The 14,234-nt window shown below is 28.1% G+C and overlaps 1 protein-coding gene across 1 annotated transcript in view; it reads left to right on the top strand.

Moving 5' to 3' along the window:
• Window positions 1–497: 497 nt before the first annotated feature.
• LOC129957555 (serine protease inhibitor 2.1-like) overlaps window positions 498–14,234 on the top strand; it is a 45,990-nt gene continuing 32,253 nt past the window's right edge. The window contains exon 1 of the mRNA XM_056069914.1: window positions 498–585. The gene's annotated coding sequence lies outside the window, so the exon portion shown is untranslated. The remainder of the gene's footprint in view (window positions 586–14,234) is intronic.

Here is a 14,234-nt window from a genome sequence, read left to right as displayed (position 1 = left end):
TAAACTTATGTAAACATAAAAACACAATTTAAGATATGATTAAAATATTCCCCACGAATTTTCATTGTCAGAATTCAAATTTCGTACAACTGTAGTTCTCTTACGAACTAGAACAGGCAAAACGAATGCATTTGTATCTACACAAAATGTAACAAAAAATTTTAGTGAAACATACGATGCTAACGATTGACACATTGATATTAAATGATGCTTATGCATGCTTAGATGACATGCGCTGTGATTTGTATCATGTGACCTTGCCCCACAGTTCATTTATTCTCATGAACAGAAAGATGAATTAATTCTACATCAAAACGATTTGGGCTTTATTATTTGACACATCTAATATTCAAAATAAAATGGTAGAAGAGGGGGGGGGACCACTTCTATCAGAATCAGAGGTCACAGAAGAACTGTTTCGACACCGGAAAGTATAGGCAGGTGGGTGGAGGGGCATAAAATCAAGCAAAAGTTGTTCTTTTTGTATTTTTTTTTATCTTCTATTCCTAACATAGCTTGACAGTGTCCTTTGAAACCGGTTTGAACTTTGTCAGAAATCCCAGTTGTTATGAAGCTGCACAGAAGGTAAGAGGCGATTTCACTTTCTATTTAAAAATAATACTTTTGTAGAAGGTCATTTGAGAAAATAATTATCACTTTTGTCCTAAATCTTACATGATATTCCATTTAGCATTTTAGCGAAATGAATTTTCCTTATAGAAGTAATTATAGAAAAGAAAATCGAAATGATGAAGAATATCTGATCAGAAATTATTACTTTTTCGCTCTGCGAATTCTTGCAGCATCATATGCAATCCCTAATAAAACTAATCGCGCATTTATTTTCATGATGTAAAAATGCTGTTTGTTCGTGATTTTAACTAAAAACAATCTTTAAAAGAAATTTTTAAAAACTATTTAATATGATAAAAGCAAAAGTTTGCTTTATCTTTGGCTTATTATTTAATTATTTAGTTTTATGATTGGATGTTAGAATTGAAGTTGAAAAAGGAATTCGAAAAATGGTATTATTGGCGGAAATATATTTTTTCGATTTTAAGTGTTACAAAATATTAAATTTGACTTATGTATGAAAGGAGTTTATGAGTAAATTCATATTTTATTTATTTTAATAATACATTTAATTAATTTTTCAAAAGAAATTTTAAATGCATTAGAAGGAATAAATGTCCTTCACCTTCCTTTTGTATGTTATTTTCAATAAATTTGATAATTTCGATTTTTTTTTTAGTTTCGAATTTCCTCTTTTTCAATTACAAAATAGCGTAATTTAAAAAAATCGTAAGCTTTCAATATTAATTATTTGTTTTATTTGTGTCTTAAACAAAAATAAATAAATAATAAAATGTTTTGTATTTTAATTAATATAAAATAAAAGGTGTTTTATTAGAGTAATCAAGTGGAAATTATACCAAAAAAGAAGTTGCAAACGATTTTTTATTGAAAAAAATTATTTCGTTATGTTTATTTTTTCTATTAGATAATGCATATTAAGTGTTTTCGAATTTTTTAAACTGTATTATTTTTATGGCAACTAAAATATTATTCATTTGGAAAATTAAATTAGATTTCAGAAATTATACTTATTATGTGCTCACGTTGCAATAGATATATTTTTTCATGCAAGTTAGAAAAATTTATTAAAGTTTTATTGATTTTTTTCGTATTTATGGAGAGAAATTTTGAATAAATAATTATGAGTGTGATTTATGAGGGCTGTTATTTATCCCATTTCATAGCCCATTTTGTACACTTGAATATAACGTTTAATATTTTCAAAAAAATCTCATTTTTTCTCACTTTATCCTAATACTTAATCTCTTAATTGTAATAAACATTTTGAGCGAAACTCATTATTTTGAAATTGAAATTAAACACATTTCTTAGAGTAATCTTAAAAATATATGAAACAAAAATTGGAGTTCTATAAATAAATAAATACGACGATAGCGATAAATATTCGGTTTATTGTTAATGATAATTCTCATCTGTGTTTGAATATTTAGAACACTGTGGTGTTTATAGGAAAATTCCTGATAAATTAAACAATAAAAAGAAAAGGAAAAAAAAAAAAAAAAGAATTCCTCTCTGCAAATTCGAAAGCAAAGGTCGATTCTTTATCATCTAAATATTTTCAAATTCCTTTCATTTTTTAGGTAAAACATGAAATATGGCATATTGAAAAGATCATAAATAATGATTTTATTAGTATTAAATTATTCATAGCTTTTATCACACGATAATGATTGTACATTATCTGTATTGTCACAATTCAATAAATAAATAATTATAATTCAATGCACTGAAAAAAGCTAAATCTCGCGCAGCTTTTGATGCTTTCTAAAATTGACCACTTTTACATTATGTTAGCAATAAATATATCTATTATTTTATTTTTATTGAATTTATTTTCTTCAAATAATGAAATTTTTGTCCTCGTGCATTCAAATAATTCCAAATTGAGAAAAGAAAATAAGTGCAGAAGTTTATTTTTTCTTTGTTTAAATTTAGCAATATAGATCAGATTTTTTAAAAAATCAAAGTTAAGGTTTGAAAGTTTTACTTCATTTTTTTTTTCAAAACTGGGAATATATATTGTTGATATAGAAACAGTCAAAATATAGGGCTTGCAAATCACTTTTGAGCTCCTAATTTCTAGGTAATTGCAGTTATCGAAAAACTTAAAATACAAATGTTATTTGTTTAATGAAGTACTAATTCACTTAATTTAATTTACTTTTCTGTCTTCAGTCGTAAGAAAGCTATGGGGAAATGAAGCTAGATAGCCCATCTACAAATTCGTCCTAGATTTTTATTCTCCTTACAACATATCTGCAGAAAGTTTATATATATGTATATATAATGTTAGAAAAACTATTTTTGTACTATAGAGTATTGAAAGAATCTGAAAATTTTAAAAATAGCCACAACTCCTTTCATTTATAACTTGATTCATTGAAAGGAAATTTAAATGCAATTTTCGGCATTATTTTTATAAGTCCGAGCCGTGACCCTTGAAAAGGAATGTTACATAGCTTCACTGTTATCATTATGAAGCAAAAAAAGAGGACGAAAGAGCAAGTTCGCAACTTTCAATATTTTAGAAAGGAGTTTTTCCGTTTCCTAGACAGAAAATGCTATCGAAACTAAAGAAATGCTAGGGTAGCAGCTTATAGCATTTCAATTTACCGTTATTGGATCTCGATAGTTCTGTGACACCCTTTGCCAATATTGCTTCGTTCAGTGGTGGCGGGGTGGTCGACTGCATACAAGAAGGCCTGGAAAACAGACAATTCAGAAGTTAGTTTTTTAAAGTTTGAATTTAAGTTAAATGGAAATACTTAAAATGCAGGGATACATCTATATCTAACACTATAAGCTTTGAACAAAGGGTGAGTTTGCGTTCTAAGGACCTATGATCTTTGAAGATTTGCAGAAATTTTTCCCAATGTGTGTCTTGACAACCGTTGCATTAGATCGAGGCTGGCAAAAGTCAAAGAAGGTTGAAAGTTTTTATATTTAATACAAAGATTAACAATTAATTATTTAATATAACTTATTGATATTTTTGTAAAAAAATGTATACTTTAGAGAATAAAAGTGTTTATTTGATTTTATTATTAAAAAGTTAAGTATGCATATTATAGATAGACTATTACTATTATTTTGTGAAAATTCTGTTTTTTTTTTTTTTTTTTTAATTCCAAAACAAAAACAAGTTACAGAATTTTAAGTGTAAAAGTGTATGAAGCTTTGACCATGTCAGAGTACAAAAATTGTTTAGAAGAAACTAGGGATAATTTTCATTCAAGATTCCTTGGTCTATTATTTCAGCATACCATCTGTATTTGGCTCTTATAGTCTATAGCAAGAAATATTCCTTCCAGTCTAAAAAAATATAGTTATGGTGGGTAGATAAATATGTTTTGGGGGCCCAAATTAAATTTTCTCATTTCATTTCTTCGCCGATTAGAAGTTTACTCCTTAAAGATGATTAATTAAAATACTTTTGAATTTTAAGCATATTTTAATCTAAAATTTGATATACAACACGGAGCAGTCTCTTAGTTCTAAGTGGTTTAATCTTTAGATTATTTTTCGTTTATGATTCGTGTCTTACTAGATTTCCTTTCAACTTTTAGACTATCTTTGGATCTTTAATTTACGTCACAAGATTATTTTTCTTGAGTTATTTATAACTTATTACTTTATTACCATTAAGTATTTTATGGATCACATCGATCAAATCTTAAAAATCTGCTTTGTTACTCTTTGATATCCACGGTGTAATTATTTAATTTTGTTTTCATTCTTGCTATTGCGGTGACAAAAAAAAAAAAAAAAAAAAAAAAAAAAAAAAATGGTGCGATTATTTTGATATTTTATTCTTACAATAATCATTAAATATAATCGTTACACGAAGATGTACTTGGACCATTCAAAACTTATTATTACCTTGAATAGAAAAAAAATGTATGTTTAACATCATGTAATTGATTTAAACCTGATACCAAATATGGTGCGACTAAATTGGATTACTAAATCTGACTCGAAATAATATCAAGGAATGATTCAATATTATACATTTTTAGCCTTTCAATAAGAATATTCTTATTAATGTCCAGTGGGCTACCCCTTCCCTTCTAGCTTTTGTTCGTAAACTTCGATGTTATCCGATACTGTAAGTAATGTTCGTCAGTTTCAATTAGCGAGTTTTTAAACTCCTCGGACCATTCGTTCAGTGCTGGAACTTTAATCTTTCCATGACGAGAACATAATATTGATTCAAAATTCAAAGCCCCATAATGAAAATATTCTTTGCTCGTATCTCCAATATTGAATCAATTTTTCAAGTTTTGCCGCCAATTAACGACCAGTTTTTCCTTTCAAATTACTAGATTCTCAATCGGTCTTTCTTTGCACTTTTTTTTTCTTCATCTAATATCGCTGGACATCTCATTACTATTTTTTAAAAATGCAAAGTATTGCTTAGATATTCAGACGATTACTAACCAAGAGGCAATAAATTTTCGTTACTCGAAAAAAGTAAACAAATCTGTTCAGAAACTGCAAAGTTTTAGTAAGATTGGTGGCAACAGTGATTTGTATATATTAAAAAAAAAATTACTTCTTGTTTTTGGTTTTCTTTCGAAATTCGTAATAAGAAAAGAGGAGTAAATAAAATAAAACTAACGTTGTTATTTAAAAAAGGTTTCATTCGTACATTGAATAAAATAAAATAAACGTAAATTTGTATTTTAAATAAAATCAGAAAGTTATTCATTAGTATTGCCTCAAACGGTGTGTCTTAAAGAAGAATAACCAATAATATTGTTTTAAATTCATTTGATTTTAATTAAGTCTCTACTTTTTTTTCCCTTTTTTTTTGTCACCATTTTACCATCAAGTGCAATATAAATACTTACTATGACGTAGTAATAATTTTCTTTAAATATTTCAAACAATACTAGTAAAACAAACCTCAAATGTCACGGGTCAGACTAGCTATCTACCAATCACAAAGCGAATAAAACCGCCATATTTACATACATTTTTTTAAATTTAATACATAGACGTGTTTCAGCCTTCACTTGTCTCCTTTAGACGATAATTCATCTATATTGCATGCATGATTCAGCCAATGCAAGTTCGTTAACACAGATTCTGGTTGAAACTCTTGTCAGTTCAGCGATATCCTCTGAAAACGTGAGGCTTTTCCCTAAAACTAGGTGAAGAATAAGGACATACAAAGAAAGATCAAAAGATAAGTCAAAGATTATCACTAACAATTTTGAAAAACTTGCCTTGCAACGTTGAAATGAAATGATGGTCCCAAATTACAAAAAGTAGCATAAAAAGGGTTTTAACAGAAGATCTGCTCTTTTAATAAAAATGATTTAAGAAAAAGAAATGAAATCTGAAAGCCATTATGAATTCTTTTCAAATTATAAAATTCCGTGAAGTTTGTCTCGTTCATTAAATAGTAGCATAATGAATATACTTTAAAAAGAACGAACTTTTTAACTTGTTTACATGCATACAAATTTGAGATTTAATAAAAATAACTATATTATCTTTTTGTGAATGAAATTTATTTTCTTATGTACGGTTATTTTTACTTTTCTCCTACACGTACAGTAATCGTCAAAAAAATTCAAACTCGAAATTTTGACGAATCCTCTCGTTTCGAAAAACATATTTTTGGAAAATGCCCGTCTGTCTGTCCGTGACAAACACAACTCAAAAACACTTTGAGCTAGACAGTTGAAATTTGGTATACGGAATTTGAACCAAATTTGCAGATTTCTGTCAAATTTTGAGTAAAATCTGTTCGGAGGAATTCACTCTGTCTGGCTGTTCGAATGTAAGCTAAATAATTGTAAAACGAAGAGAGCTAGACATATAAGATTCTGTACACCTATTTAACATCTATAATGTAGACACCTGAAAACGTTTGAGACAAAACCAACAACGCGTTGACTGTATGTCGATCTGTCATATTTCATAACTATTGTACGCCAATGAATCCAGGTCGTTCTCTGGTATGAAAAACTTATTAAAGAATATGCGAGAAAGTTTTGACTACCGCCTAAAATTAAGAAAAAAATAATTAAAAATATTAAAATTAAAATTTTTTGTTTCTTTAAAATATCTAACAAATACAAAACAAAGGAGAGTTAAAATCAGCATTTTCATCAAGATTGTTAACTTACATGTGAAGCCAATAAAAAAATTAATATTGATAATCGGTCAAATACACAACACTGTCCTGTACCCTTCCTAGAAGGAATCAATTTAAAAATATTTAATTTAATAATAGAACACTTTATACAAAACTTTTATCAAATGCACCGATTGCTTTTAAATATAATAATATAGTTATGCAATAGGATTACTAAACCAGGCGTAGTGACGCTGGTATAGTAAGAAGCTATATATAGCTCATATAGTAAAAAAGTTGTAAATGGTTGTTTCGATATCACGAGTTTAAGGTATTTCTGATTATAAATCATGTAATTTGATAGCAAAAGATAATTCAAATTCTGCTGTTTTGAATTTTTTTTCGACCAGTAAACACATTCTTTCCGAAAAAAAAAAATTGTTTTTCAGGCAATCGTGAACTTTTATGTTTTATTGATGTTTTAGTCAAAGGTTATTTTTGCAAAGTTCTTTTTAATTCCTTTTTTTTCTTTCAGATTATTCGAGTTTTTAACCTGATAAGGTTTACAATCCGGTACATTTTTTTGCAAATTACAAATGCTTGATGAAAAAGGAATGAATAAAAATTATTAAAAAACGTTCTATAGAGCAGATTTTCGGATATAAAGCTACAAAATTTATCAGGAAATTACATCTTGGATATTATGTTCCCTCTAAAAAAAGGGATTTTCAAAATTTTATTAGATTTTTAATTAAAAACTAATTCAACATTTAATGCTTTTCCTCGATAACTTCAGAGCCTATTACCGCACAAAAATGTTTTAATACCCTCTTAAAATATAAAAGAAAAATTGTTTTCAAATTATTTCTGTGATTATAATTATCTTTTCAAAATATTTTTTAAAAATATTTTACAACAATATTTATTGTTTCAATAATTGCATTTTAATACGCGAGCATTAAAACGATATTAAACACATTTTTTTTGTGACTTCACATTACCGGTATTATAATTTAGTTTGATAAATTTTTAAATATACTACAAAGATAGAGGAATCATTTCCAAATATTTCCTTCTAAGGTTTTTTCGGAATAAAAGTTAATACTTCAAGTAATTATTTTTTTAAAATAAATTGTACATCATTTTATTAATTTTAGAAATTTGTTAAAATGGAAATTAATTATCTGAAAACTTAATTGTTTAATTAACCTTTTAATTTTACCTAACATTATCGTTAAACCTTACCATTTTCCCTTTTTTTATAATCTAAAAATATCCATAGTATTTTTGACCAGTTTTTAAATCTTTAAACAGACAGTAGGGAACAAGAAAAAAAAAAATAATTTTTATGAATTTTAAGTTCATTTTTGAAAACTTCACCAGAATGTGGAAAATTTTTCCTACAAAATTAAACCAACCTCATTCCATTTGAAACAAGAAGGCTCAAGATATAATAATCAATTCTGTAAAAATCTAGAATTAAAATATTTTTCTACTTCTGAACTAAGTTATACCTCAAAATATTTGGAGATAACGCTACAACTGCATCTCAAGCTTTTTACAGTTGATTTGTTAGTTACAGTATAGCTATGTTCAATTTATATTTAGAAAATTTTATAGCATATTTTTTATTTTAAACTGATTTTTAATTGCGGCTATAAAATTACTGTTTTATAATGTTTTCGTATTTGTTTCCAGTATTTAATCAGTCGATTTTTTTTCGCGTGCTTTTTCTTTATTTATGGATTGTTGAGAAAATCTTTCGACTTTGAACGCATTTTTCATATATGCAAACGATTTTTTATATACGGAAAAAAAATGACGACTTCCTATTAACTGACTTCCTAATATTAATAATTTATTTTTTTTCCAAAAGTAATTTCTTTTTTCGGGAATTCATTCACTATATGTTACTTGATAAGCAATAAATATTTAATGGCTATTCCTTTCTTCTGTTTAGTGCGCTTATTATAACAGAAAAAAAAAAGGATTACAACATCTTGGTTTCAAAAAATGTACAAACAATTGTACATGTCTAGGAACTTCTGAATGTGATCACAGCATCATGTGAATTAATTCTATTTTGTAGTTTTTTTTAACTGAATGTAAATTTAAATAACAGAAGATCCAATATATTACGAAATATCACTGCATGATATGTTCCAGATTTAATCCATCTATCTGTAATTAATTATTAAAATTTTATCTGTATTTAATTATTAAAATATAATTTACCAAACCATAAATATTGTCATTTAAATAATATAAAATACAACAATGAAATGGCGAAACATTGAATATGCTTTTCATTTCTAATTGCACAATGCGAAACATGCTTTCTTTACATGCATTGCTTTCCTAAAGAATGGCATACAAGTACACTTAAACAGAACGAGTTACGAAATTTAACCGGTACCAACCGGTTTTAATGGTACTACTTCCGTAAGGAAAGAGCGACAGGTAGTTCGACGAACCCCTTGTCATTCAAGCTGATGTTCGTAAATTTATGAAATTATCCTTATATTCTTCGTTCATTATTTCGTAAATTCATTCATGCACGAATGTTGTGAAATATCAGGCTCAGTTAATTATGTTCATGCTGAATTTGCTTTAATTAATTTTGAATTAATTTTTGAAATAAATAAATATTTACTAGGAATTAATTAATCTAGAAATCTTTCAAAATGAATGCATTTAATGGTATTTTTTTTAATTATCACTGATTTTATTTCTATTACAAATTCTTTCCCTCTTTCAGTTTTACTAATACGTTTTGAAAAATTTCTTTAGCCTGGTTCTTTATTTGGAATATTTAATCCAATCGAATTGTCACTAAATTTTAAAACACATGAAAAAATATATATGAGCAAATTTATTGGTTTAAGTTTTTTATTTGGCAATCCAAAACAAGTCTCTAAATTTCCACCATATATATATTATCAGATAAAGCTTTGAACACTCATTTTTGGATTTAAATAAAAGGACCAATATTCTTAGAGAAAAAGTTTAAATTAAAAAGTTATATGCATTAAAAATGCCTATAAAATGAGTGTCAAATGTTATGATGGTGTAAATAGATCAAAGTTAAATTAAGATAATACTAATTCGAAAAAATATTCTTCATTTTTTATATTTTTGGGAATTTATGGATTTCCACTTAAATAAATGTTTCCTAGAAAAAAGAATTGGCAAAAACTTGAAATTCGACATCCGTATTATAGTTGGAACAATTCATTCATTTACATTGTTCTTTAATAAACTTCGAACAATGCTTATAAGAACTTTTATATCAATCAGAATTCGCGGGCCCAAAATAATCCTATTTTAAAATAATTGTTCTTATTTCAAATAATATATCCTAATGTTTTTTTGTATTTTTTTTTTGTAAAAAAGGGTTGAAAATTTAATTTGAATTTAACTTTCTGTTTTACTATCCATTTTGTCGTTATCATATTAACTTATATTCGAAAAACTGGACAGATGGATTTTTGATGGACAGATTTTACACAAAATTGGACAGAAATATGCAAATTCGGTATGAAGAACGTATATCAAATTTCATGAGTCTAGCTCAAAGCGTTTTTGAATTATTTTTGTCTAAGAGAGGACATTTTCCGAAAATGTGTTTTTCGAACTCAGGGAGCGTGGAGATTTGTCAAAATTTCGAGTTCAAATTATTTAACGATTGCTGTATTTCCTCTGTACTAAGTTTACAAGAAAGTAAAAATTGTTTGATATTCAAATTAATGAATAAATTAATACAATCAATACTAATCGCCTAGGATATTATTATATTATATTATTATATTATATTATTTATCAAATTATTTAATTGCATGCTGTTGCTTAGGTTAAAATTAAGATAAAAATCAATGAGATTAGTTTCTAGGGTATTTTCTCACATACTCCTTAATAAATGTATAATCCTCCCGCATAATATTTAGGATATCAGGCAAAGCTATGAACGCCACGAGTACTCAGATTTTTATTTCCATTGTTCACTCAAATTTTTATTGACCTCAGATTTTTATTGACAAAAGATTAAATACTCAGATTTTTATTTCCATTCCTCAGATTTTTACTGTCCTGCACATAAGTATTCTATTCGTAATATATGAAAGAAAACCGTGAATGTATTTTACACGTCTTTTTGTGCACGGAATGTATCCAAAATTTGACATTCATTTGTAATTTTACTAGGATGATTGCATTCAAAATTTTGTTTTATTGCTTTTTCAAGGAGTTGCGCTTACATTCGTGAGCCGCACTTGTAGTTATACACTTATACTCGGACAATCAGACAGACTTCCTGAGGATGGATATCATTAAAAATCTGATCGAAATCTACAGATTTGATGTAAAGCCTGCATTCACTTGTCTAGCTCAAAGCGTCTTTGAGATATCGAGTTTACAGACATACAGACATAATTCCGAAAATCCGTTTTTTGAACTCAGGGTACCCTGCATCTTGATGATTTATTAAAAAGTAGAGGAAAAATTTTTTTAAAGTTTATAATACCCTCTCTTCGAAAATGAGAAAGAAAAACACCTTAGAGACACATATAAAGCGAAATGTCTGAAAAAAAAAACTGGACACTTTTCTGTCTTAAAAATGCATAAGTTGATGCGCAAACAGGTTTATCTTAGAATCAGAACTTAAGAGCTTAACTCTTATCTTATAACAGTTAAAATTTTGATTAAGAAAACGCAGACGACAATAATGCACAGTGCACGGTTGGACGATAACAGTCTCTTGGCAGATGCTGGGCGAACAGTTTCAGAAATAATTTTAATTTATTGCGTTCTTTGTTTTTTTTTTATTTGGTATTCATTTCATTGTGATCTAGAGGTTATTTTAAAGCGTAATTCCCAACAAGTTAATTTTGACCAGAAATTATTAAGTTATATTGTAACAAGTAAAAGGAAATAAATATAACCGTTATTACAGAGAAGCCTTGCTTAACATTGAAGTACAATACATGAAATATTAACCTTTGGCGTGAATTTGGCATTTTTACTGAATCCATCGTGCCATTCTTGGCGAGTATTTTGGCGATTAATATTTGGCATGTGGTTAACAGAAAATAGAATAAGTGTTTCAGACTCATTCTTCCCAACCGATTCACGTAAAGTTTTGAAACAGAACTACAACTTTAATCATTAAATCGCATGATAAATATTATATAATTAAGACATTACGTGTTAGAATTATCACATTTATATGTTTCTGAAAGCACGGACCGACAGACGATCAATCCCTTGTTGGATTTGGCTGAAAATTTGAACGGTGTCTAAATTATCTATAAATTTTGGGTACCGAATTTTATCTATCTAGCTCTCTTTATTTTGTAATTATCGTGTTAACTTATATTCGAACAGCTAGACAGACAGACTTCTTCGGAGTGGATTTTGCACAAAATTTGACAGAAATCTACTGTATACTAAATTTAATCCTTCTTGCTCAAATCTTTTTGAGTTACCTTTGTCACAGACAAACGGACGTTTCCCAAAAATGTATATTTGTAACTCTGGGTTTTATTTAGTTGTATTAACGTCCCGTTTTAAAGCAACACTAGGGCTATTTTTGGATGGTCGACGTAATTTTGAACCGTGGTCAGATGACGAGGACGACACCTGAGCTGGCACCCCCGTCTCCACATCACATCAGGAAGGGGGGTTGGCCAGGACATTTAACGCTCACCAGACTCGTTTACACGACGGTTCTTCGGTGGAAGAGTGTCTCGAACCTGAAACCCTCCGGCTCCGAAGCAGAGACCTTACCATCAGGCCACCGCGGCTCCTTTTGTAACTCTGGGAGTCCTACAGCGTGGAGATTCGGCATATATATTACTACGTATACGAGAAAGTAAAAATGCATCGAGAAATAAATAGCATTGAAATTTGATATGTAGACTTCCAACGTAATTCTGTTCAAATGATGCCGAGGAGAATAAAGAGAGAATCAAAAAGTATACTAAATAGGTTTACTTTCTACTATACTAAGAGTACTAGAAAGTTGAGAGGAGAATGCTCTTGCTGTTTGTAATACAGATCCTAGATAAAAGTATAGTATTGTAGGATTGAAGGGGCAATACAAAACTCGTAAAGCTTTTTCATCGGAAAGCAATTACTTTCATAATAATGAAACCCGCGCCTTTTATGCGAATTCGAATACTATTACTTCGTTGTGAGAATTTTTATAAGATAACATCTAGTCCAGTATCAACATCGAAAAGAACTAAAACAGAAACTATTGATTTTTTAAAAAGTAATTTATAGATTGGGATTTGTGAGATATCTGACAATGCCTGAGGAAAGGTTAATAAAATACTTATAATATAGTCAGAAGGAAATAAAAATAGATTTACGGACAAAAAAAAACTTATAATTTTTATCAAATAAGTTCGTTAATATCAAGCAAACGCACACACAGAAAAAACTTCTTTAAATTTATTCTTTCTGTGACTGAGATATGAGAACTTTTTATCAGAATCGACGTGTAATCGCTTACTTAAGCGTGATATCATATCCACTGGTGTTAACTTTTAAAAACGGTTGATTCAACATTTTTTTTTTCACTAAGGGAAATTTCGAAAGATAGGAAAGTGTTGAAAAAGCGTTTCATTTAATTGGCAAAAATGGAGGGACATTGGTTTTACGGAGAAAATCAGATTAACAGGGATAATCATGAGTTCCATCTTTTTTTAACTGGATTGAAAAAGTTTTTTAGGGTTTGTTCCAATATGTTTTAGAATTAATTGCTTCGAATTGCTTCGAACGAGAAGTGAATACAATTTTAGAATAAATGTTAATGCAAAAAAATGAAAAAATAACGCTTGAAGTATAATAACTATATAACTATATATAAAATGACTATATATATATATATATTATTACAGTAGTTTATTATATATTACAGTAGTTTAGCTATAATACACAATTAATATATATATAATGATATTTATAAATCTAAATTAAATCCTAATTCATTTCTTAATTTTTATCTTAATTCAGTCCATATTAACTCATTCTAAAATATTCTCTTATTTCCAGATCCAATTCCACCTTCTTTATTTAATTAACGTTACATGAGCTCTAAAATTGCTGAATTCAACAAGTTCCCATCTTCCGAGTGAAGAGATAAAAATCTGTCGGTCTAAACAAATTCTTTTAAAACACACCTATTTTTCCCTTACCTAAACCGACACGTGTAAAGAAATCTCTATCAGAATCTCATAGCATATAAACACCGGGGATAAATATTTCACCCTTTTTCGCTCTTGTGTCATGCTGTAGATTGACGTACCTCGTCGCTACTCTCTTGCACATAGATTATGCCTTTCGGGATGGAATAAAAGCGAAGTCAGAAATAATTAAATAAAAAGATGGATTTGGATCAGTAAATAAAAGAAAATTTTAGAATATAGGAACATGGACTAATTTAAAATAAAAATTAATATTTAAATTGAATTAAGAAATATCATTACACATATAAAGAAAAATGTTTGTTTGTAAATTTACAGCTTTTATCCAACTTCGATGAAATTCGGCA

This window comes from Argiope bruennichi, chromosome 11 (genome assembly GCF_947563725.1).
Source record: "Argiope bruennichi chromosome 11, qqArgBrue1.1, whole genome shotgun sequence".
NCBI classification, from domain to species: Eukaryota; Metazoa; Arthropoda; class Arachnida; order Araneae; family Araneidae; genus Argiope; species Argiope bruennichi.
This window is presented reverse-complemented; position numbering and strand designations above follow the sequence as displayed.